This window comes from Macaca mulatta, chromosome 17, assembly GCF_049350105.2.
Source record: "Macaca mulatta isolate MMU2019108-1 chromosome 17, T2T-MMU8v2.0, whole genome shotgun sequence".
Taxonomy (NCBI): Eukaryota; Metazoa; Chordata; class Mammalia; order Primates; family Cercopithecidae; genus Macaca; species Macaca mulatta.
Window position 1 is genome coordinate 13,820,708 of NC_133422.1, and position 26,913 is coordinate 13,847,620.

The 26,913-nt window shown below is 37.4% G+C and overlaps 1 protein-coding gene and 1 non-coding gene across 3 annotated transcripts in view; one reads left to right on the forward strand and one right to left on the reverse strand.

Moving 5' to 3' along the window:
- The window catches only part of RFC3 (replication factor C subunit 3), a 622,442-nt gene that overhangs the window by 241,727 nt on the left and 353,802 nt on the right, over nt 1-26,913 (forward strand). The gene's annotated exons all lie outside the window — the stretch shown is intronic.
- On the reverse strand, nt 15,245-15,372 carry LOC114673617 (small nucleolar RNA SNORA25). Its single transcript, XR_003724393.2, has one exon. It is a non-coding gene; the product is annotated as a small nucleolar RNA SNORA25 (small nucleolar RNA).

A 26,913-nucleotide genomic window follows, 5' to 3' on the forward strand; every position in this document is an offset into this window, starting at 1 on the left:
GAACAAAATCACAGATACCTTATACCCACGTTAGTGGATCAATCTTGATAGAATAGTTATGCTAGTATAAAAACAACTTCACAAACTCATTGGCTTCATACAACAAGAACTAGTTTACAGCAACATCTTCCACAAGTAGCTGGGGGGTTCTGCTTTTTGTCATCCTGACTAAGGAATCCAGACTGATGAAATAGATTTGATCTGAAACATTGCCTGTTGCCAAACCAGACAGAAGGGGATGGAAGACAGAATTGCATATTGGCTCTTAAAACTTCTGCCTAGAAATCACTTGTACTACATCTGAAAGTGTGTCATTGGCTAAATCAGGTCATACAGCCATATCCAATTTCAAGAGGGCAGAGCATTGTCCTCCTTCCATGTACGTAGAGGAGTGCTGGAAATATGTGGTGAATAGCCCTAATGACTACCCAGTTCTATCACACAACACGTAGTTATTTTTTTGACATGCAAAAAAATATTTACCTCTTTCCTAAGGGATTATAACCCCAAATTTTACCAAACTGACTGGATCCTACTTCAAGTCCAGGATCTCTGAGTGATGCCTTTAGTCACCTTGGTCTTGACATGTACCTTGTTATTACAGAGACCTATACATTCATAAGGTAAGTTGTTTGTTTCTCCTTACACCGTTTATAACAGTATACCAAGGTCAGGATGGCCCCAGTAGACATTCAGATGAAGGAAAAATGCAAGATACATTCATCACTGGTATACAGCAAGGGCAAAGATGTTGCAATGGCTCTCTACCCTTGGAACAAGGCATGCTATACAGTCATCCCTCAATATCTGTGGGAGATTAGTTTCAAGACACCCTGCAAATACCAAAATCCATGGATGCTCAAGTCCCTTATATAAATGGTGTAGTATTTGCATATAACCTATGCACATCTTCCTGTACAATTGTTATACTACATTGTTTTACAAGTTTGTATTTTTTATTGTGGTGGTGTTATGTTTATCACTTTTTCCCCCCAAATATATTCCATTTGAGGTTGGTTGAATTTGAGATGCAGAACCTGTGGATATGCAGGGACAACTGTATATGATTAGGTTTCAGATTCCATTCCCTGGAAAGGGCTCTTCAGTCTGTTGTTTTCTGTAGCTCTTGGCTCCACCTCCTGTGAGGTTTTCTTCCTTTCATTATCCTCCTTGGGTATTGCTAGAATATGCCTTCAGCAGGTGCTGTAACGTTTTCTCAGTCTACTTCTTGCCTGTTGATGTTCAAGGGCCTATGGGTCATTTTCAGTTCCAAACACTCAAAAAGTGTCTTTTAGTGCAGGTTGATAATTATTTTGCTGTATGACTCTCAAACACTGAGATTCTTATCTGTTCAATTACAGTCAGTTTCATATGCCAATAACCATACTAGCAGTCCTCAAGACTCAAGAGTCTTAATTTTCATACTAGCTATAATTTTTTACTTTCTTGCTGTCACTAGCTACCACTCCCTTCTATCCTTGAATTAATTTTTGCTGCCTGAGCCTATCAGACATGGGTGGAAAAATCACCTTTAGATTCTTTTCCCTGAGCTGTCTTAAAAGACTTACTGGACACTACAACTTAATTTGATATTTATCCTGGGTACCCTAATTTATCCAGGGATTTTTAAAATGGGTCTCATGACAAATCCTTAATTTGTTCCTAGATGAAACATTCAGTTTTAATGGGTCATCTTTGCCCAAAGTCCTACTCATTTTCTTCTGTATGAGTTTGAGAAGCAGTTGCCTTTTTAATGCCAAATTCTCGAATTTCTGGGCCCTCTCCATGTTTTTCATATTATACTTACAAATGAGCCACTACTTTTTTGAGCTCATTTATCTCTCAGAGAACTATTTCTAGCACAGTCAACTGGAGCTGACACATACTACTTACTGTTTTTCAATCTCTTCTCAATCTTGCTACATGTTCATTATGTTTGTAATCTACCTAAAAAGTTCATTTAGGCCAGATTTTTCCAACTGCTTTTCTATTGCATAGCATGAGTTACCATTTTTGTAACCTCCAGTATCAGTTTTCTCACCACTGTCATCCAGCCCCTCAACTAATACACATAACTAATTTTCTTTGTTATGAAATTACCCAATTTCTGGTAATAATATCTGTATCTGTCAGATAGGTGAAGTTATGCTGAGATTAAAAAACAAACAAACAGAAAACTCCATGGCTTAATACAGCATAAGTTTATTGTTCTCTGAAAGTTTGTTGTAGACCTGCACAAGGCTCTAATACAGGTGGGTAACAGGCAGAGTTTGGAACAGTTTGGAGGGCTCAGAAGAAGAAAGGAAGATGTGGGAAAATTTGGAACTTCCTAGAGACTTGTTGAATGGTTTTGACCAAAATACTGATAATGATATGGACAGTGAAGTCCAGGCTGAGGTAGTCTCAGATGGAGATGAGGAACTTACTGGGAACTGGAATAAAGGTCACTTTTGCTATGCTTTAGCAAAGAGACTGGCAGCATTTTACCCCTGCCCTAGAGATCTGTGGAACTTTGAACTTGAGAAAGATGATCTGAAATTGAAACTTATGTTTAAAAGGGAAGCAGAACATAAAAGTTTGGAAAATTTGCAACCTGACCATGTAGTAAGACAGAAAAACCCATTTTCTGGGGAGAAATTCAAGTCAAATTTGCATAGGTAATGAAGAGTCTAATGTTAATTGCCTAGACAATGGGGAAAATGTCTCCAGGGCATGTCAGAGATCTGGATGGTAGCCCCTACCATCACAGGCCTGGAGGCCTAGGAGGGAAAAATGGTTTCATGGGCCGAGCGCAGGACCCCACTGCTCTGTGCAGTCTCAGGACTTTGTGCGTCTATCCCAGCTACTCCATTCAACTCCAGTCATGGCTAAAGGGGGCCAAGGTACAGCTTGGACTGTTGCTTCAGAGAATGCAAGTCCCAAGCCTCGGTGGCTTCCACATGGTGTTGGGCCTGCAGGTACACAGAAGTCAAGATTTGAGGTTTAAGAACCTCTACCTAGATTTCAGAGGATGTATGGAAATGTCTGAATGTACAGGCAGAAGTTTGCTGCAGAGGCAGAGCCCTCATAGAGAACCTCTGCTAGGACAGTGCAGGAGGGAAATGTGGGGTGGGAGAGAGTCCACACTGAGGCACTGCCTAGTGGAATTGTGAGAAGAAGGCCACCATCCTCCAGATCCCAGAAGGATAGATCGACTAACAGCTTGCACTGTGCACCTGGAAAAGCCCCAGACACTCAACACCAGCCTGTGAAAGCAGCTGGGAGAGGGGTTATACACTGCAAAGCTACAGGGGCAGAGCTGCCCAAGACCATGGAAACCCACCTCTTGTATCAGCATGGCCTGGATGTGAGACATGGAGTTAAAGGAGATCATTTTGGAGTTTTAAGATTTAATGATTTCCCTGTTGGCTTTCAGAATTTATGGGGCCTGTAGCACCTTTGTTTTGGCCAATTTCTCCCATTTGCAATGGGAATATTTACCCAATGCCTCTACCCCCATTGTATCTTGGAAGTAGCTAACTTGCTTTTGGTTTTACAGGCTTATAAACAGAAGGGACTTGACTTGTCTTAGATGAGACTTTGGACTTGGACTTTTAAGTTAATGCTGGAATGAGTTAAGACTTTGGGGGATTGTTGGGAGGGCATGATTGGTTTTGAAATGTATAAAGGACAAGAGTGAGAGGGGCTAGGGCAAAATGATATGGTTTGGCTCTATGTCCCCACTAAAATCTCATCTCAAAATGTAATCCCCATGTGCCAGAGAAGGAAGTGATTGGATTATGGAGCAGTTTTCCCCATGCTATTCTCATGATAGTGAGTGGATTATCACCAGATCTAATGGTTTTTTAAATGGTAGTTTTTCCTGCACTCTCATAAGCTCTTTCACTGCCATGTAAGATATGCCTGTTTTCCTTTCCACCATGATTGTAAGTTTCCTGAAGCCTCTCAAGCCATGAGGAACTGAGTTAACTAAACCTCTTTCCTTTATAAATCACCTAGTCTTGGGAAGTTCTTTATAGCAGTGTGAAAATGAACTAATACAATTTTACCTTTTTACTTTTAACTCTTTTACCTTTCCTTAGACTCTCCAAACTCCCCACTAGCATTTAGTAGATTAACTCATTTTCAAAGTTTAGTTCAGGTGTTATCTCCTTGAAGCAAAATAATTATGATAGCTCTCAGTAAGCATGTATTATATTCTAAATAGCTATGTTTTTTTTTTTTTTTTTTTTTTTTTTTTAGATGGAGTCTCACTCTGTTGCCCAGGCTGGAGTGCAGTAGTGCAATCTCGGCTCACTGCAATCTCTGCCTCCTGGGTTCAAGCAATTCTCCTGCCTCAGCCTCCTGCGTGGCTGGGATTATAGGTGCATGCCACGATGCCCAGCTAATTTTTGTATTTTTAGTAGACACAGGGTTTCACCGTGTTGGTCAGGCTGGTCTTGAATTCCTGACCTCATGATCCACCCGCCTCAGCCTCCCAAAGTGCTGGGATTACAGGTGTGAGCCACCGCACCTGGCCAGCTATGTATTATTTAATTTAGTTTACACAATAACTCCACAAAGTTGGTCTTAATATAACCATTATGTATGAAAAAAGTGCATCTTTCATTTAAGCAACTGTCCTAAGTTCATAAAATTAGTAAGTTGTTGGGTTAGAACTCAAGTCCAAGTGAGTTCACCATGTGAAGCCTATGCTTTTAACCACCATTCTACGTCACCCTAATGTGATTTACATGTCCTGTGTGTGACTCTTGCATCACACTTATAATGCACTGTGTTTGATTATTCTCTGCCCATCTTTCTCTCCAACTATAATCTTCTTGATTGCAGACACTATGTAATCAATGCCAAGCATGGAGCATGGCATTTCGAGACATTGAGCATATACTTGCTAATATTAAAGCATGATAAATTACTGAGTTAAATTAAGATTCTGTAACAAATTTTTACTTGGGTTTCTGCATTAGTTTTCTTTTGCAGTGAAAAGAATGATCACAAATTTAGTGATTTTTAAAAAGCATATATTTATTATCTCCTGGTTTCTGTGGCTCAGAAGTCAAGCACAGTTTAACTGAGTTCTCTGTTTGGAGTATCACAAAATTGCATTCAAGGTGTCAGACTAGCTGTGTTTCTCTATGGAATTTGAGGTCTTCTTCTAAGCTTAAGTAGTTGGAAGAATTCAGTTCCTTGTGGTTGTAGGACCCAAGGCCCAATTTCTTGCTGTCTGTCAACTGGGTACCTCTCAGGTTCTAGAGGCTCCTGCACTTATTGTCCATATGGCCTGTTCATAGCTCTTACAATGTGGCAGCTGGGTCTTATAAAACCAGCCAGAGAAGCCATTGCTCTAGTCTACTGAGATGAAGTCTTATATAAAGTAACATAATTATGGGGGTGACTATGCCATGTTCTATTTGCTAGAAGCAAGTTTCAGGTTTCTCCCACATTCAAGGGGAGGGAATTATACAAGGACATTATTCATTGGGGGTTATTTTAGAATTCTGCCTCTCATAATTCCTTTTTCTCCTTTAAGTCTATTCATTTTTCTCTGCTGATATTAGTGACAGAAAAATTTTCCCATATTTTTATCACTCAAACTGGTTCTTCCTTGCACAGTTTTTTTCTTAGACCTTAACTGCTATTTGAATAATGTCCAGATTGCATTGATACATTAAAACTCTCCACATTCCCTAACAATATGACATCACCACTGTTAATATTCCGATGTAAATTCCTAATGCTGTCATATGTATGGTATATTGAAAATTATAACTGTGTAATTTTAAACAAAAACAGGTTCACTGCAATCCTATTTTACAACTTACTTCTTAATTTAATAATATAATGAACATTCTAACACCATTAAATTTTCTTTTATAGCATAATTTGTAATTTCTGTGCAGTAATGTATCATACAGAAAACATGCAATTTATTTAATTGGTTTACTATTATTGGACATTTATACTATTTCCACTATTTTACTATTGTGAAGCCTCTTCAATAACCTCTCCCATAGTTATTTCTGCCTGTAATCATAATTATTTTTGGTAAGATAAATTCTTAAAAGTAAATTTTTGTGCATCGAAGAATATGTGCATTTTTAAGTTATTTGATTTACCAAATTGCACTCCAGAAATTTACAGTTTAGACACCAGCGCCTAAGGAAACCCAACATGGAGAATTATGTGTGTGTACACGTGTGTGTTTTCTATTACTTTTCTACCATACTGCTATTTTTCAAGTTATATGACTAATACATGTTTTTTTTAAACAGGGAATTTCTTTTCTAATTGCATCCTTCTGAGGTAGCCAGTATTAACAATTCGCTGTAAAAGCCCCCAAACCATCCTTATTGGATGTATCTATATATTTCAATGTAATAGTTGAAAAATGGCATCTCACTGTTGCTTTAATTTGGTTTTCTGGATTTACTAGTGAGGCTAAATATGTGTTTATCGGCCTTGGTAAATTTCACGTTTTGTTTGTTAGTTTTTGGTTCATTTCTTTTCAATTGTTATTAACCATTATGGAGTCAACCATTCACAGCCCTTAGATGCTCCAGTTTCAGTATTGTTCATAACTGTTACATTTCAGGTTGTTTCCCTTTGCTTCACAAAATCTCATTTTTGCACATTACTTCACAGCACAAATAACTTGAGTGTGAGGCATAAACACTTTTAATGTAGACCAAAGAACATTTCAAAAATATCTTTGGATTATAAAATATTTCAATTCCCAAGTGAGCTCATTTATTTCAAATAAAACTCATTATCACATAATTCTAATCTATTGAAAGTATTTAAGATATACCCCAAGTTATTATTGTAAGATTTCAACTATATTACAAAAAATTATTAAAAATGTGTTCAAAAGACAATATTACTTTTGTTCTTGTACATTATTTTCTCTCTTGGATATTTCATGCCTCTGTTATATTCTTGGCTTTAGTATTAAGCCTAAAAGAGTTCATATACTTCCTAAAATTGCCCAGATACAACACTAGGAGTAAAATGTGTGCTGTGAGAAGCTGACATATTTCCTATTAGCATAGTGACAAAGCTAATGTATGAAGTCATGCTGAATTTTCAGAGGGTAGATTTTCCTTTTGGTTCTTTGATTTATAAAACTCCAAAGTGCTTCTGTGAAGAGCATCAGATTTAGTGAAAGAGATGAAAGGTAACAGGCAGAGCTTAGTAGAGTTAGCTTTCAAAGCAGTTTTTGTTTTCCCTGGAAATGGGTTATTGAATCTAATTTTCAATTTTATAAATCTGTGTGGAAGACAAGGAAATTAAGGAGTTGTCTGTTCTTTATTGATCATGCTATATCTTGCTTTAGCTGCATCAGTCTGCACCAGGGTTTTCTTTCATTCTCTAGTTCTGTGTATTGCATGCTGGATTACTTCAGCATAACTTTTTAAATTTTTTTACAACTTAAAAAGAATACTAGGACTGCTGTTTACTGCTAAGAGAAATTGATTTCAAGTGTGAAAATGATAGGAGAGCTTATTATCAGTGACTAAGAGATATTCAAATTCAGCACAGAAAGAAATGGGATCACAGACCTCAGTGATCAAGCCATGCAAGAAGAAAGCTGGGAGAACAAACTGTATTCAGTTTTGGAAATTAAGAAATCTTTTGAGCACAGCAAAAGAGGAAAATACTACCAAAGCCCATGAATGGAAGAAAGCAACTGAAATTTCAAAGAGATATGGTAAATGTAGCATGCAGGTAGAAATACACTATGAGATTATTGTCAAGACTTGTCTGCATTCCCATAAGATTTTATACTGAAAATAAAAGACTTTTAAAAATGCATATAGGGAAAAGAGAAAGAAAGTGTTGATGATGATGTTCCCCCAACAGTAACCTTCAGTTGCGGGATAGGGTGTCTTCTTAGTAGTCACCTCTTTGCTTGTACTGCACTGCTTTACTCTTAGCAAGAACATTCTCTTCTCTCACAACTACAGCATTGCTTAGAAGTCACACTAGAAAATGATTTCAGTGTAAGTACAGCTGAAAAATGTGATTAGAATTTATTTAAAACCTAATGGAAATTGGGCCAACCCTAAGAAAGCCATCACCCTGGAGAAAGGAGGAGGTAAAGTAAACATAGTTACAAAAGCAGACTAAAACCGAAGAGAGCCCAACACTCCTCTGTGTATCAGGCAGAGGAGAGATCTCCTTTCCCTCTGCATATGGGTGCCTTACCCTTGTGCTGTAGACCCCCCACTTCTCTACCAGCAAGGGGTAACTAATTTTATGAGCAGTGTTCATTTGAACATGTAACGTGTTATAGGCATGAAAAATACGTCTTATCTCCCGATGGACATACTTCAGACTAATATTGAAATGTTTTAAAAATGTACTGCTTTATATTGTTTGTTTCCTGTCTAAGAAATCTTAGCCTACCCAAAGGTGGTGAAGATTTTCTCCTATTTACTTGTAGAATTTCATGGCTTTAGATTTCATGATGAGGCCTATAATCTGTACTTAATTAACTAATTTATGTATGGTATAAAATTAAAACATGATTTTTCCCCCAAATGAATATTTACTTGTTCCACTATCATTTGTTGGAAGTCTACTCCTCCCTCCTCCATGGAGTTACCTTGAAATCATTGTTAAAAATCTATTGACCATGGGCAAGCTCCGGTGCTCATTATTAGAACCACAAGTATTTTCCAATGCTTCCAATTGATTCGGCTTTACTGTGGTATCATTTATTTTGAAATAATATTTTGCAGGTTTGAAACTATAAAATGTTGACAAAAACAGAACCTATGTTACTTAAACAATTTGTTATCATAAATATGTGGGTCTATTTCTGGACCTAATTTTGTTTTATTGATATATATTCAATCTTATTTCATCACTACTAAAAATGTCTGCTGTTTGAATAACAAAGACAACATTAAGAAAATGAAAAGGCGAGCCACCAACAGAAAGAAAATATTCACAATACGCACATGTAACAAAGGACATATATCTCAAATGCATACAGAGTTCTGATAACTCAATCATAAGAAGAAAAGAATGCAACAAAAATGGGTAACAGATTTTAGTAGAAATGTCACAAGATATGCAAATGATTAATAAGCACATAAAAAGATGCTCAACCTCATTAGTCATTAAAATAATGCAAATGAGTACCAGAAAGAGATACCACTGCACATCCAGGAGAATGATGAAAGTGAAAAAGCGTGATAATGCCAAGTGCTGGTGAGGATGTATGTAGAGTTTTGAATATTGACTTATTGAATTTATCCTCAATTACCACTCAAAGTGTTCTGGACATTCTGGACACCAAAAATCTTTTCTTAATTAACCAATTTGTTGCAGTAAATACAAAGAGAAGATGTAAGAAACTTTACATAATAGATTATGATACTGCTGTGTGTTAAAGATAAGTTTATGACATTTGAGCTTGGTAACTATGTTGCCCAGTGTTTACTTGAAAAAATATGGATATCCACAACTTAGGATGGTTCAACTTACAATTTATCAATGGTGCAACAATGATACACATTCAATAGAAACTGTATTTTGAGTATCCACACAACTATTCTGTTTTCTACTTTTACTATAGTATTGAATGATTTACAAAAGATAGTCAAGACTTTATTATAAAACAGACTCTGTGTTAGATGATTTTTCCCAACTGTATGCTAATGTGTCTGGGCCATTGTTAAGGTAGGCTAGGTTAAACTATGATGTTTGGTAGGTTAGGTGTATTAAATGCATTTTTGACATGGTATTTTCATGGGCTTATTGGGACCAATTCCCATCATAAGTCAAGAAGCATCTTGCTTAATTATACTAACAGTCTGTATAACATATGAAATCGGTGACTAAACCAGTGTTATGATGATGACTCAGTGAATTTGAATACCATGTATTTATCAGGATTTTAATCTTTTATACTATTGTTTCTATGGGGAAATTAGATGCTATTTTTTAGTGTTATTTAATTTCAGCAAAGGGTGCTATGACAAATTGATATTCACATGCAAAAGAATGATATTGGGTCCTTACCTCACACCACATACAAAAATTAACTCAAAAAGGATCAAAGACTTAAATGTAGAAGGTAAAACCTTTAAAAGAAAACTTAGGGATAAATCTTTATGACCTTAAATTTGTCAATGGTTTCTTCCATATGACAGAAATAGCATGAATAATAAAACATAGATAAATTGGTGCATTAAGGTTCTCTCGAGAAGAAGAAAAAATAGGAGACATAGAAGTATATGCAGAAAGAGAGCCACTATGAAGGACTGACTCATGCAGTTATGGAGGCTGAAAAGTCCCATGATCTGCCATCTATAAACTGGAAGCCTGGGAAAGCTGGTGGTCCAGTTCCAGTACACGTCCAAATACCTGAGAACCAGGCAGCCAATGGTGTAAGTCCCAGTCCTAGTCCAGAGTCCTGAGAACCAAGTGCACTGATATTCAAGGGCAGGAGAAGCAAGGAGAGCAAATTTTCCTTTCCTTTGTCTTCTTGTTCTATTCTGGCCCTCAATAGATTGGATGATTCCCACCTACATTGGTGAGGGCAAACTTATTTACTCAAAAGTTAATCTTTTATGAAAACAACCTCACAGACATACCCAGAAATAATACCAGTTATCTGGGCATCCCTTGACCCACTCAAGCTGACACATAAAAATAACCATCATAATTGGACTTTATCAAAATTAAAAATGTTTCTGCTTCAAAGGGCACTATCCAGAAAGTTAAAAGACAACCCACAGAATGAAATAAAATATTTAAAATTTATATATCCAATAAGGAACACGTGTCTAGAATATATAAGGACTTCTGCAAGTCAATCATAAAAAGACCACCAAATTTAAAAATAGGCAAAAGATGCAAATAGAGATTTCTCAGAAGATATAGAAATGACCAATGAGGTCATTAAAAAGGTTCAGCATCATTTGTCATTAGGAAAACACACATCAAAACCACAATGAGATACTGCTTCATACCCATTAGGATGGCTATAATCAAAAAGAGATGTAATAAGTAATATTGGCAAGGATATACAGAAACCAGAACCCTCATAAACTGCTGGTGGGGATTTAAAAAATGATGCAGTGACTTTGGAAAACATTCTGGCACTTCCTCAGAAAGTTAAACATAAAATTATAATTTGATCCAGCAATTCCATTCCTAGCTATATACCTGAGAGTAATAAAGACATATATCCACACAAACACTTGTACACAAGTGCTCATAGCAGCATTATTTACAATAGCCAGGAGGTAGCCCAATGCTCATGAACTGACAAAAACATAAACAAAATGTAAATGTGGTATATGCATAGAATAGAATATTATTCAGTCATTAAAAGAAAGGAGATTCTGTCACTTGCTACAACATAGATGAATCTTGACAATATTATGCTAAGTGAAAGAAGTCAAGCATAGAGGACAGCATATTATATGACTCCATTTATGTGTAATGTTCAGAAAAGGCAAATCCATAGAGACATAAAGTAGATTAGTGGTTGTCTAGTGGTAGCTTAATGCTAGGGGAGGGAGCAGAGATGGATGTATTGGAGAGCAATTCACGGGACATGATTTTTTTGGTGGCAGGGTGGTGATGAAAATGTTCAAATTGGTTGTGTTGATGGCTACACAGTTTACTCATTTACACATGTACATGAGTACATTTAGAGTACATGTGTAAAATTTAATAAAATTCACAGTACAGTTGTTCTCTGAATATATAAAAAGCTATTGAATTTTACACATGAACCCTAAATGAGTACATTTTTATGACAGCTTGATTGAGATAATTTAGGTACTGTAAAATGAACTCTTTTAGGGTACGTTTTATGGTATCTAAATACCACAAATATATAAACTAGATACCATAAAATGTACCCTAAATGAGTCTATTTTATGGTATCTATCTCAATAAAGCTGTTATAAAAATAATTTTATTTGTCTTATTTTGAATTATAATACTTTCTGGCAAGATAAGTCAGTATAAATACAAGGTTGATCTGTAGCATTTTAAAAACGCAATAGCTTTGAGATGCTCACATATATTTTTTGAAATTATTGGACATTATGATGTAGATCTTTTCAAAAGATGAATGTAGGAAGAGGTTTGCAATTTTTAAGTTATGGTGGACGTGAGTTTTAGTGGAATACACTCATTATTAAGTTGTGATGAAGTGTCTTATTATCACTGGTACTCAAATATTTAGACTCTTACATAATTAAGGTAAAAATTTGTACCTTACATATTGCTTATTTTCAGGAAAAATTGTTACATGAGAACACATACACACACATACATTAGATGGGATTGTTCAATAGAAAAGATCTAGAATGGAGAAAGCACCCATGGGCCAGGATGAGATTCTGGAGAACAACTCGCAAGTTTCATGTGAGTACTCATGTGAAAATGAGAGTTTCCTGCCATCCTGAGAAATTCCTATAAGTCTGTCACACCTACGGTGTGCTCATGGACTATTTCATGTCTTAAGTTACAAATGGATCTACAATAAACCTTAAAAGACCAATATTATGTATCAGTGTTGGTCACATAAGACCCACAATGTAAGGATTTTTAAGGGCAACCTGAAACTGAAAGTAGTCTGCTCTTGAAGCACAAAATGCAACACTCCTTTGAGAAAAACAAAGCATAAACCCCACACCAAGAATGACAATGAGGTGCCCACATGGTACTGAACTTCCAGAATTGGCTGAGGGTGAAGGGAGTGATACAATCAAACAGCTCCTTGAAAGGTTGGAAGCAGCCTGCTGACCTGGTCTCTTGTGTAATTTCACCAACGCAGCTTCGGAAAATCACAGGAATGAAAGCCCCAGTCGTGGCACATGGTCAGTTGCCCTGACTGGGCATCTATGGAGGTGATACAGGATGGGTGAAGGCAAAACACTTCACTGGCTTCTGGATAGCGTGCGCAAATGGGGCTACCTCAATCGGGAAAGAATAAAGAGTTTAAGGGAACTCTGAGGTTCAATTTTAAACAATGTGGCACTGTTGTGAACTGCTGAGAACCAGCAGCAGCAAACAGATTAGGCATCTGTGAAGATGAAGGAGCTCCCTTTGAACAAAGGCTTCAGGCTGAGTTAAGTCTAAGTGGCCAACTCTCAGACACCTGTGGGTTTGGAAAACAGTGTTTGCAGCTATAAATCAAAGCTCTGGTTTTATGTGGACAAAGTGTGGGGATAAACCCTTTGTACTGGTCTTTTAAATTGTGCATGCACACATCACTAGTATCGCCTTTTAACTAACAGACAACAGTAAATTCTGGGACTCTTTAAGCATTGTTTTGATGCCTTCAATATTGCCCATAGGGTGTTACATTAATGAGTTCTTTAGAGGTATGAAAAAATAAAATTATTAAAAGAATTTGGGAGAGGACCAACATAACATCTCTCCACCAGAAATTTATATTAAATATTCTTTTGTAACTAGAGAGATTTTCTAATGAAAAAACAAATTGAGAAATTGGACACTCCTCTTTGAAATGAGACCTCTTTGAAAATTGCTCTAAAAATGATGGAAACAATTATTTGACCATAGACCAGTTTTCAGACTCAGGTTAGCATTTTGAAAACAGAGTAAAACACATTTACGTTCAAATTAAGTTAAAACATTTATTTGTTTTCATTTTTACAAAGATTTACATTATATGAACTCTTTTACTGAAAAATTACTTGAGCTGACCAAAAAGTCAAGGTCAATGTAAAGAATAAGATGGGTTATCTGTGTAGGTTGTAATGTCCTACACAAAAATAGTTCTGCAATCACTTTTCAGCCTTCCTTTCCCACTTAGTAGCTGGCTTCTTTTTTGAGGCAAGCACTTGTCCAAGAATGATTGGATCAGTTAGAGGACAAATCCTTAAAAAGATCCACCTTGCCTGATGATTTTAGAGGAGTCTGTCCTATTTTCCTTGCTGTCTTGTTTACTTGACCTTCTCAGTTGCTAAATAAGAGTGGATTTAATGAAGAGAGGGCTTTTATTTATCATTCTAGTGCCAAGTTGTTTGTCAAGGGACAGGTCTTTCTCTTAGGGAGGAATACTCAGGCAACTATCCTGAGAATCTGCAACTCAACTCTGTGATAGTCAAGATTTCCCAAGAGAAGTTATTCTTCCAGATTATAGTGTTACTTTTTCTATGATGAATTTTGCAAAGGTAAAGTGGATAAAAGAATCAGAGCACTTAATTATGCTTCAGGGAAAAAAAGCAGTCTTTTCCCTTTGATAATTATCTCAGTTTTCAAATTAATTTCAACAATGAGCACTTGGTCTCATGCAGAACTTTTAAATAAAACTGGAAGAAAATTTTAACTAGAAATGTAAAAATGCTCACTACTAGGGTTAGTTATTGTAAAAGATCATTATTTGGATGATAGCTTATACAGCAATTTGAAAGATATGTTTTATTTCTGTCCAATGAATATGTGTACATGATTTTAAAGACAAATGCACTATAGAATGTAATATAAAGAAATACCAATACCCCTTGTCCTGCATATGGTTAGAAAGGATTTAGCTTTTAAAAATATACTCTCTTCCCCTCCCCCAGGTAATTGCATTCTCTTATCTTCCCAATATAGCTATGTCAAAAATTCCACAAAATTATTAGTCACTCCTCAGCCACATGACGTCCATGATTACATTTTCTTTTTTAGGTAAAGCTTGCTGAATTCCCTTCAGTTGATAATTGCCTCCGTTTAATTTTTGCTTTGGTTCTTAATGCCCTAGGGGTAATTTATCTTTGCCAGAAATGTAACTCTCCCCTCAGTAGATTCAATGTAACAGGTAATACAGCCTTCATTTGTGGGGTGTGGGTGTGTGTGTGTGTGTGTGTGTGTGTGTGTGTGTGTGTGTATTTTATTCTTTTTTCTTAGAGATATAACTCCTGGAGCCTTTGGTCCATATGCACCAATTGATAGTGGCTGTTCCTTTGGCTTACTATAAGCTGTCATTACTAGAATACCCTTCTTTCTGCTGTGTTAGACTTCTTGTGTTCTGAAACCCAGTTTTTCACATTCTTGGTTTCCTCCCTTATTTTCATTAAGTACCTCTTCCAGTAACTCCATAAGGTAAGGTGCCTAAAAGCTAAACTTTTTGGAATATTTGTTTGATTGACAGTTTTCCCAGATATACCATTCCATGTTATAAATAGTATTTTTTTGACTTTGAGATATTTACTTCCCACATTACCAATCATGGGTTATTAGGTCATGATTATTAGTGGCTAAGTCTTATATCTGCTTAGGAAGATAGAGCACTACTGAGTGACTATGGCATCCTATGGAGAACTTCAATATTTGGTCATACATGAAGAGCTCTTGGTTTTGCAGCTCCACCAGCCCTCTTTGAAGTGATCTCCATGTTAGAAATAATTTTTTCTCATAATTTTGAAGGCCTCCCACCACTATTTTCTAATTTCCACTGTTGTTTTTGGGATACTTCCTAATGTCATTTTTATTCATGACTCTTTGTATGTTACCCATTATTTTTCTTTCTGGCAGGGTTTTGCTTTTTCTTTTGCCTTAGTATTATGAAATTTCATAAAGACATGCTTTTCCAGGAAGATAAGAACTTTTATTTTATTATTCTGAGCACTCAATTTGGAAATTTGTGTTATTCCACTCTGAGGAATTTTCTTGAGATTTTTATTTAATCACTCCCTCCTTTCTGTTTTCACTTTTCTCTCTGGTGTTTTTAATTAGTATAATATTGGAAGTCCTGATCCTTTTTTCCTTGTATTTTGCATTCCTTTTTTCCTTGTATTTTGTATCGCTTGGTGAGTTTTTTTTCTCTCTGAAATATCTATTAAATTGTGGCCTTCAACTCTTCTATTGAGTTTTGTTGTTTAAATTTTTGCATTCTGTTTTTATCTTCTAAGAATTCTCTATTGTCTGAATAATTCTTTTTAAATAGCATCCCTTCCTGCATGCCATTTCTTCTCTTATATCTCTGAGAATATCGTAGTTCTAAAAAGATTTTTTCTGCCCTGTTTGCTGTCTTGCAGTTCTCCTTTATCGTTGTTTCAAATCTGTTTGTTCCTTTATGTTAGACTTTTCTCGTGATCACATTTAAAACAGACATAAAAACGTATTTATGGGTGTGCCTTGTTAACTGCTGAGCTTCAATATAGGGTGACTGGTGATGGCCCAGCTATTTTGTTTCAGGCCTTCAATTGTGTGTTTCTGTAGGTCTTTTCCCATGGGAAGATCATTTTCCTTAGTTTGTTGCTTTAGAGACATAAAATCCAGCTGCTCCCTTCCTGGAAGCTGAGTGATGAAGGTTGCTGAATGTCTCAAAGTTCCGTATGTCAAAGTTCACATAACTTCCCTGTTTTTAATACAGCCCCTCATCATCGCCCTTAGCTATATCTCTTGTGAGCAACCTAACATCCTTTCAGGTTAAATTCTCCAGGGTAAACTTCCAGACTTTAGCTATATTGGGAAAGGATGATTGCAAGAGTGAAGTTCAATTCTCCCTTTAAAAATGTAACCAGTCCTTCAACTTATCCTTCTGTTTGCAGGCACTGTCCCTCCCCTTTTAGAAGAACTTATTTCTGCCATTTCCAGAGCATTTTGGAGGACTTTAAGGTGAACATCAATTTGCTTCTCATTAATGCCTCCTCCACTTTAGAATTAGATTGTAGTTTTCTCTGAGATTGGAAGTCAGTTACCGCTCATAATCTTATCTTCCAGTTTTTCGATTTTGTTTTCATCTCTTGTATGTTCTGTCTCCATTCCTATTCTCCTTGTCTTCCTGGGTTTTCTTTCCTATGTCTTTTACTTTAAATTTGATTTAAAAGGCAGTGGAGATAGACTGTGTGTTCAATCGTCTTGCTTAACTAGAAGTCCTGACATGTGGAAATAGCAGTGTACCTCTTGAAAAACCTAAGCACTGGGGAATTCTCTTCATTGACAATGTGAAGAGAGTCTCATGCACCAAGTAACATAATTTTGCATTAAGTTAGAGATTAAAGCAGTACCATGGACAAGATTTATTTTTAAAAAGGTAATTTTCACATCAAGTGACAGCCATGAAGAATCTTAAAGACTTTGAAACTATAGTCAAGGTGTGGAAAATTTCAAGGATAGAGAAGAAGAGGTTTTGGTTTTTTTCTTTTTGTATCGCACTATTTGTCTCAATATTCATATATCATGACAACCTCTTATTGTACAGTTGTTTTATGAGTTTAATAAAATTTCCATCATGTTTGATATAAATAGCATGGGCTTGGCTGGTATGTTATGCAGTTAGTCATTATGCTACCACTGTGGGTTAGCCTCAGAAGGTCTAAAAGAGACTCAAATTTTGCTATAGTATAGAAAATGCCCCCAAAATACCTTTCTGGGAGGAGTCTAAAAGCCAGTGAGATAGAAGTCTTTCTACTGAAATTATCTTATAAACAACGACAACAAACTAGTCAGCTGTGTTGATGCTGGTTGATGTTCCTGTGGGGCTTTTCTGGAGGTAGGTCAGTGTAGCACACTGCAGCACCCAGCAGATATGTGGCTTCTGGGCCATCATCCTGGACTCCTGTGTTCCCAATTTAGCTCCTCCACATGTCCCCACACTCTATTCCCTCTGAACTCAGATCAAAACCTCAGAACCTTTCTTTTGGTTGGCACCTATTGCCTAACTCCTAACGTATTGGAGTTGACTTGTAAACTGATCCCTATTTGCCATTCTTTACCTGGAAAAAGCTGGAAACTTGAAGAAGGTACAAAGTTTAAAAAAAATTATCCTCAGAAATAAAGATAACATGAAGCTCTTAAGATTTTAGAAAATTGGGAGCTGTAGACTAAAGCTTGTTGCTGTAAGAAAGTTTAAAATTTTCTTAGATTTTGTTTTATTTTCCCAAAGATATAGCCAGTAGGATACTGAAAGTAAAAAAAAAAAAAAAAAAAAAGGCTATCATGCAACCTCCAGGGATAGTTGAAAGGTGGGAACCTTCTGAGTCGCAATTTAAAACCAGGCTGGTAGATACATATTCCCTAAAAGAGTGCATCAGGACAGTTGTACAGAGGGTCCTGGAATTTGCAACGACAAGAAAAGGGTCACTTAAGGGACCAACACCTCTAAGGAGACTCTCATTGGTCAAGATGAGGCATAAAAGTTCATACTAAGTAGAGGATATATAAATGGATTCAACCGATTATTTGATCCAATTAAAATCAGCCATATTAAATTCTTTTAAACATAGAAAAGTAACTTTTCATACTGGTCTTAAGCAACCCAAATATCCACAAGTTCCATGAGAGTACACATGAAGTAACAGTAGTATTGATATAAGTATTATTAAGTATGGCTTCTTGTTAAACCCCTGACGGGACTTTAGCACTTTCTGTCACCTGGAAGTTTCTCTATCTCTAAAAGCTGCTCATAGCAGAGTCTAGTCTCCCTGGATCTCCTGCTCTGCTTCTTTTTCTTTTTGTATTTCTGTTTCTTGTAGTTAATAATTATTAAGTACTTGCTTTGCGTCAGATATTGTGATCAAAGCTTGACAAGCCCTATCTCAGTTAATCTTCATACTGAGCTTATGACACAGGAGCCATTATTCCCCTTGGTGTGTATGTCAGAGAACAGAAAGTCTGGAGTTGTTAAGCAATTGGCCACTCCACTAAAGTAGAGTGGTGTGGAGCCTGGACTCACCGGTAGAGTTTTTCTAATGGCAAAGCCTGTGCTTTCTGTGACTAGCATACAGAGGCCTGTTGATGAAGGCCTCTCCTCATGGTCATTGCTACAGGAGGGGATGGTCTTGGGGCTGCGCCCTCCCATCCTTGTCCAAGCACAGCTTTTTCTACTCCTGAGAGTCCTCAGACTGACCTGACCTATAGTCAGACTGCAGGACCTCTGAGGCAACTCTTCTTGTACCCTCAGGCATCAGGCTCCGAAGTCTTTCATAAAAGCAGCTCTTAGTCTTCCTCTAATTCTTTCCTGTCTCCTTCCTATAAGCCCCAGGACTTAAAAAGAAACAAACAACCTGGCAAAAAAGCTTTCTCTTTACTGCCTCAGTCCGAAATTAATGCTGTGGTGAAAATAGACATCTAGCTCATAAGATCAGAGAACAGCAAGACCCTGAAAGTCCATTTCGGACCCAGCTGGGGCGTTTTTCCTTTTATAAGTGAAAACTCTTTGTATCTTCCACACAGAGAAGTAATGGCAAACCCAGGGCTACCACCTGAACATTTAGATCCCATGGGCCAAGTAAAACCACCAGGAGAAGGGGAGTGAACTCCAAGAAACTAAATCTAAGTACTTTTTAAATGGATTTTTGATGAGTATTGGGTCAATTTTGGAGCAGTTTTATGGAGGAGCTGGGTATAAAAGTATTGTACATTTGAAAAGGCTGAATATTTCTACAAGGAAACATTTTATTTTCGTAATTATATCTTTTTCAGGTGTTTCTAGAGTAAGTCTTTTTAGAATGGTGATGAAATGCCCAATATAAAAACAAATAAAATAAAATATAAAAACAGTGATGCAGCAAGAACTTGGCCCCTCAGGTCCAGTGAGACCCTGTGGTACATGAACAGGGTCATGGCCCCTCTGTTTCCACAGCAGAGACTGGTTTCCAAGGACAGGCTGTGATCTGCTCTGTCTGCTTCTGTTCTGGGGCTACCTTGGTTCTAAAATCATTTTGTAGCTTGGGCTGAACACACAGGGGCTTCCGTCGAGTCTGTGAGTGTTGGGGGACTGGCAGGGAGAAGAATTGTTTAAAACATAGCCACCAAAAGCTGTAAAACAATTGAAATAAGGGCAAAAGGACAAGAGTCAAGATGTTAAAGAGAAGGATGTGGCCGGGTGTGGTGGCTCATGCCTGTGATCCCAGCACTTTGGGAAGCTCACGCCTGTAAGCTCAGCACTTTGGAAGGCCGAGGCGGATGGATCACCTGAGGTCAAGAGTTCGAGACCAGCCTGGCCAACATGGTGCAACCCCATCTCTACTAAAAATACAAAAATTAGCTGGGTGTGGTGGCAGATACTTGTAATCCCAGCTACTCAGGAGCCTGAGGCAGGAGAATCAGCCTCAGGTTGCAGTGAACCGAGATCGTGCCACGGCACTCCAGCTTGGGTGACAGAGCAAGGCTTTGCCTCAAGAAAAAAATAAAAATTAAGAGAAAGATGTGTTAAAATGATAAATATTTCTATAAGAATATCCAAGTAAAGAGAAATTGATGCACCTGAACGCAAAATGTGGTTGTCAGATAAAGAGGTACGACAAAAAGTGTTCATGATGACTTTAACAGCTTTTATTATTTAATAGAAGAAAGAGTATCAATTCATCAGGAAAGATCAACTGTTTCTTGTGACATAATTTTAAGTTCACAATTTCTTGTTACAATTATTTTATTTTATTCCTTTTATTCCCAGTTGCTTTGTTAAATCATGGAGATCAAGGATTATGTGTACTTTCTTTTTGTCTTCATATCCTTAGTAATAAACATAGTGTCCAGAAGAGATATTGATTAATAAATGAATGAATAAATAATATAATAATGATCAGGAATAAATAGATATTTTCTAACATATTTAAAGACTTAATAGCCAATTGTACATCTGGGAAAGTATTTCTGTGAGGCACAAAATAATATAATCCAGGCTAAAGTTTTTAGATGCTCTAAGTATAATTATAGACAGAGCTTAGAAATAGGCGAAATCATTGTTAGTAAAATCATCAGAAATCTCAATTTTCTTCAGGAGGTTTTTGCCAAGATTTGGATTGTCAGTAATTGAAGATGGAAATTATAAGTGAGTACTTAAAGTATAGACAGCTTTTCTCTGTTTTTGACCGGAAAAACGATCCATATAACTTAGATTCTAAGCACATAGAAAACAAGGCTGACTGTAATCCCAGCACTTTGAGAGGCCAAGGCGGGTGGATCATTTGAGGTCAGGAGTTCAAGACCAGCCTCGCCAACATGATGAGTCAGGAGTTTTTCCTGCAGATGGGTTTGTGGTCTCAGTAACTTTGAAGAATGAAGCTGTGGACCTTCACAGTGAGTGTTACAGCTCAAAAAGAGTCCACAGACCAGGAGAGTGAGCTGCAGCGCAGTGTATTGAACAAAATGAAAGGAAAACTTCCACGTGGTGGAAGGGTACTTGGAAGGGTTGCCATAGCTGGCTCGGGTGACTAGGGCTTATATCCCTGTGTTACCTCCTCCCCTTTCTTTCTTTTTGTCCATTGAGAGTGGTTCTTTTTTCAGTCCTCCCTTGGAGTGGTTAATTTTGAATCCTTCACTCGATTGGTTAAGAACTCAAAACCCTGAGTCACAAGGGTCTTTTGTCAAAGTCCCCAAACTGGCCCAGGAAATCCCACCAACTCTGCCCCTCAATGGTGAAACCCTGTCTGTACTAAAAATACAAAAATTAGCTGGGCGTGGCGGTACATGCCTTTACCTCCAGCTAATCAGGAAGCTGAGGCATGAGAATTGCTTGCACCTGGGAGGTAGAGGTAGCAGTGAGCCAAGATCACACCACTGCACTCCAGCCTGGGCAACAGAGTGACACTTTGTCTCTAAAAAAAACAAAACAAACAACAATACCAACAACAACAACAAAAACAAGGGTGAGATTTTTGTATTTAAAAAAATCTTAAAATGTAAAAATCTTCAAAATCAAATTTTGCCCATACGGAAGACCATACCAAATTGCTTATACTACCACAGGATATTTGGAAGTAGAATCAAACCCAAATATTGTAAAATAATTTTAGTTCTGTTTAAATGCTTATGAAAGCCTTGGAGTTCTGCAACACAAAATAAATAACTAGTGTTAGTAGATTCAAAAATGGGGTCAAGATTATTGACTTTGGAATCAGATAACTTGAGTTTGAGACCTTGCTTCACACAGCGTCTACCACTCCCATGACCTTGTGCTAGTTAGAGATAGTAATACCTACTTCACCAGGATGATATGAGGATAAACAGAATAACATGCTAAGCACTTAGCACGGAGCGAGGCATTAGTAGGTATTCCATAGGTAGTCACTGTTATTTCTCTGTTAAAAAAAAAAAAAAAAAAGGTTAGAAAAAATGTTGATCTTGCCTGACCTTGGAGGGTCAAGATTATAATGTTAAAATACAAAGAATCTGTAGAATATGTTTTTAAAGTACAATTCAAGTATTAATAGATAATAGTAATATAGATAATAAATAATCCAAATAATAGTTTTGGATTTCAAATAAGTAATCTATTAATTGAACTGTTCTCACTCAGGACATCTTACCTGCATAATAGGATGTGTGTGTTCCCCATCTGCTCCTGTCTGGGAGGCAGAGATCCAGTCACCTAAAAGCTATACCACATCACTTAGGTGTAGATTAAAAAGCTAAAGGAATAAGGAACGTCCTGGCTTGATGACATTTAAAATGTGAATTTGCTCTTTCAAAAGGTCATTACTGTCCATTGTTTCTCAAAGTGGTGTGATAGAGATTTAAAGGAGTGTCCAGAGCATGCCTGATGTAACGCCCTGATTCATAGGTGTGGCTTTTCTTTTATATTAAGGCCAAAATGTTTCCTATGGGACTATACATCTCTGAAATGACAGTGCAAGGCTTCTAGAGAGTGATTCCACACACGGTAAATACTGCTTTTGCTTTACTGGTGCTCAGGCAGGTTTGTAAGACTTGGAGAGGTGGTTCAGTCCAGGACCTACAGTGCTGGCCTGCACTCCAAGTGGGTGAGAACATACAGGAAGGCTGGTTTGTGGTTTTCCTCCACGCTGTAGACAATGGGTGCCTAGCTAAACTTGGCTTTGACTTCTTTGACAGTTCTTCATGTTTCCTATTTAGGGAAGTCACTGTTCACAAACAGACTCACTCTGGCCTCTGAGATAGAAGGGACCAGGATAGAGAACAAAGGAGGAAGGGAGTCAAAGGCTGGGAAGAGTAGAGGCTAAGAAATAGATCTGGAGAAGATGTTGATGACCACTTAGCAATGAACGTTTTTTTTTTGTTTGTTTTTTGTTTTTTGTTTTTTTGAGCTGGAGTCTTGCTCTGTCACCCAGGCTGGAGTGCAGTGGCGTGATCTTGCCTCGCTGCAAGCTCAGCCTCCCAGGTTCATGCCATTCTCCTGCCTCAGCCTCCCGAGTAGCTGGGACTACAGGCGCCCACCACCACGCCCAGCTAATTTTTTGTATTTTTAGTAGAGATGGGGTTTCACTGTGTTAGCCAGGATGGTCTCGACCTCCTGACCTCGTGATCCACCCACCACAGGCTCCCAAAGTGCTGGGATTACAGACGTGAGCCACCACGCATAGCCCCAGCAATGAACTGTTTTGATGTTTTGATAAGATATCATTTGTTTGAAATTCTAGGCAAGTCACTAAATTTTACTGGTTGTATTTGTCCATTTTACAACCCTGTTTTGAAACATACTGAGCTAGTGTGTCATTCATTGTCCATTCAATCAGAAGAAAAGAACCAATTTATCAAGGACTTTGTTGCTGGGGTCTGTTCTTATGCAACTGTGGAGCTGGTTAAACCATCTCTGTGAGGCTGTTGCCCTCACATCAGATGCTGGAACTTGCAGTCTACAGGCTGGGAGTCAGGAAGGACACTATAACTAAAATAGAGCTCACCTGATCACTTACATAAGCTTCTGCACTGATGTGGCAAGATTATGTAAAATAATCAACGTCCATGTGACTCAGAATATATTTATATTTTCAGATAATCAACACAGGTTTTTTAATTAAACAAATTGAAACTGCTAAGAGTTAGCTTCAAATCCTTAGAGACTTGTGAACTTCCAGTTTAAGAAACCCTCAGTTAAGAAACATTGTTATAAATGGAAAAAGAGTCAGACAGACTGGATTCAAATCCTGTCTCAACTACTTATTACTTGTGATCTGACATGTTCTTAAAATCTCTACATCTCTGTTTCCTCATTAAAAAAAAAGATAGTAATGCACATATATAATGCATTGGATTGGTTGGAAAAATTCAATGACGAATTCACTAATTCAGTAAATACTTATTGAGAATTTACAACGTGCCAAGACTGCTTCTAGGCCATGGACATAAAACAATTAACAAAAGGGGGTAAAAGTCCAGTAAGTGAAGACAGACAAAATACATACATATATACATACATAATGCCAGGTGGTGATGTGGACTAGGAAGAAAAAAAGCAGGGCCAGGAGACAGGATGAATGGCAAGGTGGTATTTTATAAATGGCAGGTAAGGAGGCTGTGTCAGCTATCAATGGCTGAGTAAAAAATTACCCCAGAAATTATTAGCTTAAAACAATATATATTAATTATCTCACAGTTCCTGTGAATCAAGAATCTGGACAATGATTAGCTTCAGGATATCTCATAAGGTTGCAATCAAGGAGTTGGCAAGGGCTGAGGTCTTATCTGAAGGCCTGACTGGGGAAAGCTCCACTTACAAAGCTCCCTTATGTGGTGGTTGACTAGATCTGATGCCTTGAGAGCTGTTAGACTGAGGGCCTCAGGCCTGTGCTGACTGTTGGCCGGAGGCTGCATTCTGCTTCTTGCCACTTGGGCCTCTCCAACATGGCAGCTTATGTCATCAAAGCTTGCAAGAGAGACACCCTGCCACCATGGAAGAAGTAATAATCTTTATAACCGAATTATTTATGTGACAACCCCCCAGTGTTGCTATCTGCTATTGGTTAAAAGCAAATTATTCCAGGAGAGGTAATTATGAATACCAAGAAGTGGGTCTCTGTAGACATAATCGTAGAGGCTGCTTGCCACAGAGGGTCTCCTTATAGAGAAAATATTTATTTCTCTCTTAAATGAATACCAAATTAATTGGAAGAGTAAGACTTATGTATAACTCAGGGAAGAGTTTTCTGTGGAAGAGGAAATAGTAAGTGCAAAGAATTGGAGGTGAGAGTGTCCTTGATGTGTCCAAGGGTCAGGATGAAAACCAGAGTTGCTAAAGAAGCAGGGGAGAGGCAGAGGGTGAAAGAAGTTCAAGAAGTTAGAAAGGCTGATTCATGCAGGGTCTTGAAGGTCATGGGAAAATGTTTGGATGAGATTCTTAATTTATTTTGAATGAGATAAGAAGTCATTAGAAGACCTGAAGGAGTGGAGTCACAGAGAGTATTTGTCTCTGAAAAGGGTCTGGCTGCTGTGGGGATGGTGGTGGGGAAATAAAAGTAAAATAAGGGTCACCAGGTGACAGGCTGAGGCAATGGTCCTGGTGAGTGATGAGGGTTGTTTGCAGGATGGTGGTAATAGTCACTGAAAAATAGAAAGCATTCAATCAATGTCAGTCATAGTATTATTATTGCCTTTGTTTCTTAGATCCATGAATCTCAAATAATTATGGGTGTGAGTATTGCCTAAGTAATTTGTTTTAAATATAGATATGAGGCTCTCCCTCCGGGGCAATGACAGTATGTTTTGAGGGCAGGGTGGTATAACATAAATCTGCATTTTAAAGACGTAATTGATTATTCTGCTGTGGGTTCTTCATGGCTATATGATAAGAAACATTACCTTTCTTCTTATTTTTTATAAAACACAAAGTAAATGTGATAGGAAGAATGCCCCCAACTGCAACATACACACTCACACAAGCACTGGAATTCCTGAATTCATTCTTTATTGAAGTCTGACATGCTCTTGGGAACAAGGGTGATTCTGCTGTGAAGCATATAGGGACAGGGCAATAGAGCGAAGTACTTTCCCAGCAGTCATTCCTATACTCAAGTTCCCATGAGGAGAGAACAGAGTGGTGGGGATGTATTTCTTTTTTTTTTTTTCTTCATTTTTTCAAACCTAATTTCTCCAGGTAACTCTCTAAATTCAGACCAATAGATAGTTTTGTCTCTGTTTTCATCAAACTTACTGGGTGCCTTAAAAGGAAAGATGTTGCATAAATTATCAGTACAGGTATTAGAAACTAAAGTTATGTTTCTCTCATGCAATGTTGACAATGACAGCAGATTGTGTTTGACGTGTCATTAATGACACAAGAGTTAGAAAAATGACTTAGTTTTGTGAAAAACTAAGTTACTTGGCTAACTCGTGTTTACTGATAAAATGTAAAGTCATGTTCAGTAAAGCCAGTGATCTTTGCGTATGACTGTGTGTGTGTGTGTGTGCGTGCACGCATGTGTGTATCTAGGGGCAGCCTTGGTTATTGAAATGATAGTATCTCACTTAGTTCAGGAACACATGATCCTTTAGAAATTGTGAGATTAGACATCATATCTCTCTTTTTCGTAGTCCACCCCCATTTCATATGTTACATTTACATTTTCCTTTGTAATTAAAAATATTATGGATAAGAAGTCTCTCTTACCTATTCCAGAATCCGTGCCCCTTCATTAGAGTTAACCAATATTAACTCTTATGTATCCTTCTAGAAATTTTCCATGTATATGCTCAGATCCTTTTGTTTATCCAAATGGAACCATGCTAAGTGTACTGTTCTATACCATGCATTTTCTCTATGTTAGCTTTTTCTTTAAACAATTAAATCCATTTTTTATTTGAATAATACAATACATTGTAAAAATATTCAAACATGACAAAAGAGAAGACAGTGTAAAGTAAGTCTTCCTCCTAACCAGTTATCCTGAACCCCTCAGTTACTCTCCCCAGAAAAACCCCTTTTTATTCATTTCTCATGTGTCCTTCTAGAGATGGTCTATGCATATATATGCATAGAGATGCATGTATCTATGTCATCCTTTGTAGTGCTATATTGTGAAAATCACTTAGTACTTCTGCGCATCTAGATAGAAGACAAATTATTCATAAGCAAATATGAGGCACCTCTCTGCCTACTCTAAAAGAGAAATACTGAGTGGGTTTAAAGAAACTGAAGATCAAACAAAAACTCAAGCATATGAGCTCCCTAGACATATGCAAGAAGGGGAGGAAAGTTTTTCATTTAGAAGAAGTTTGGCTTGAAGACAT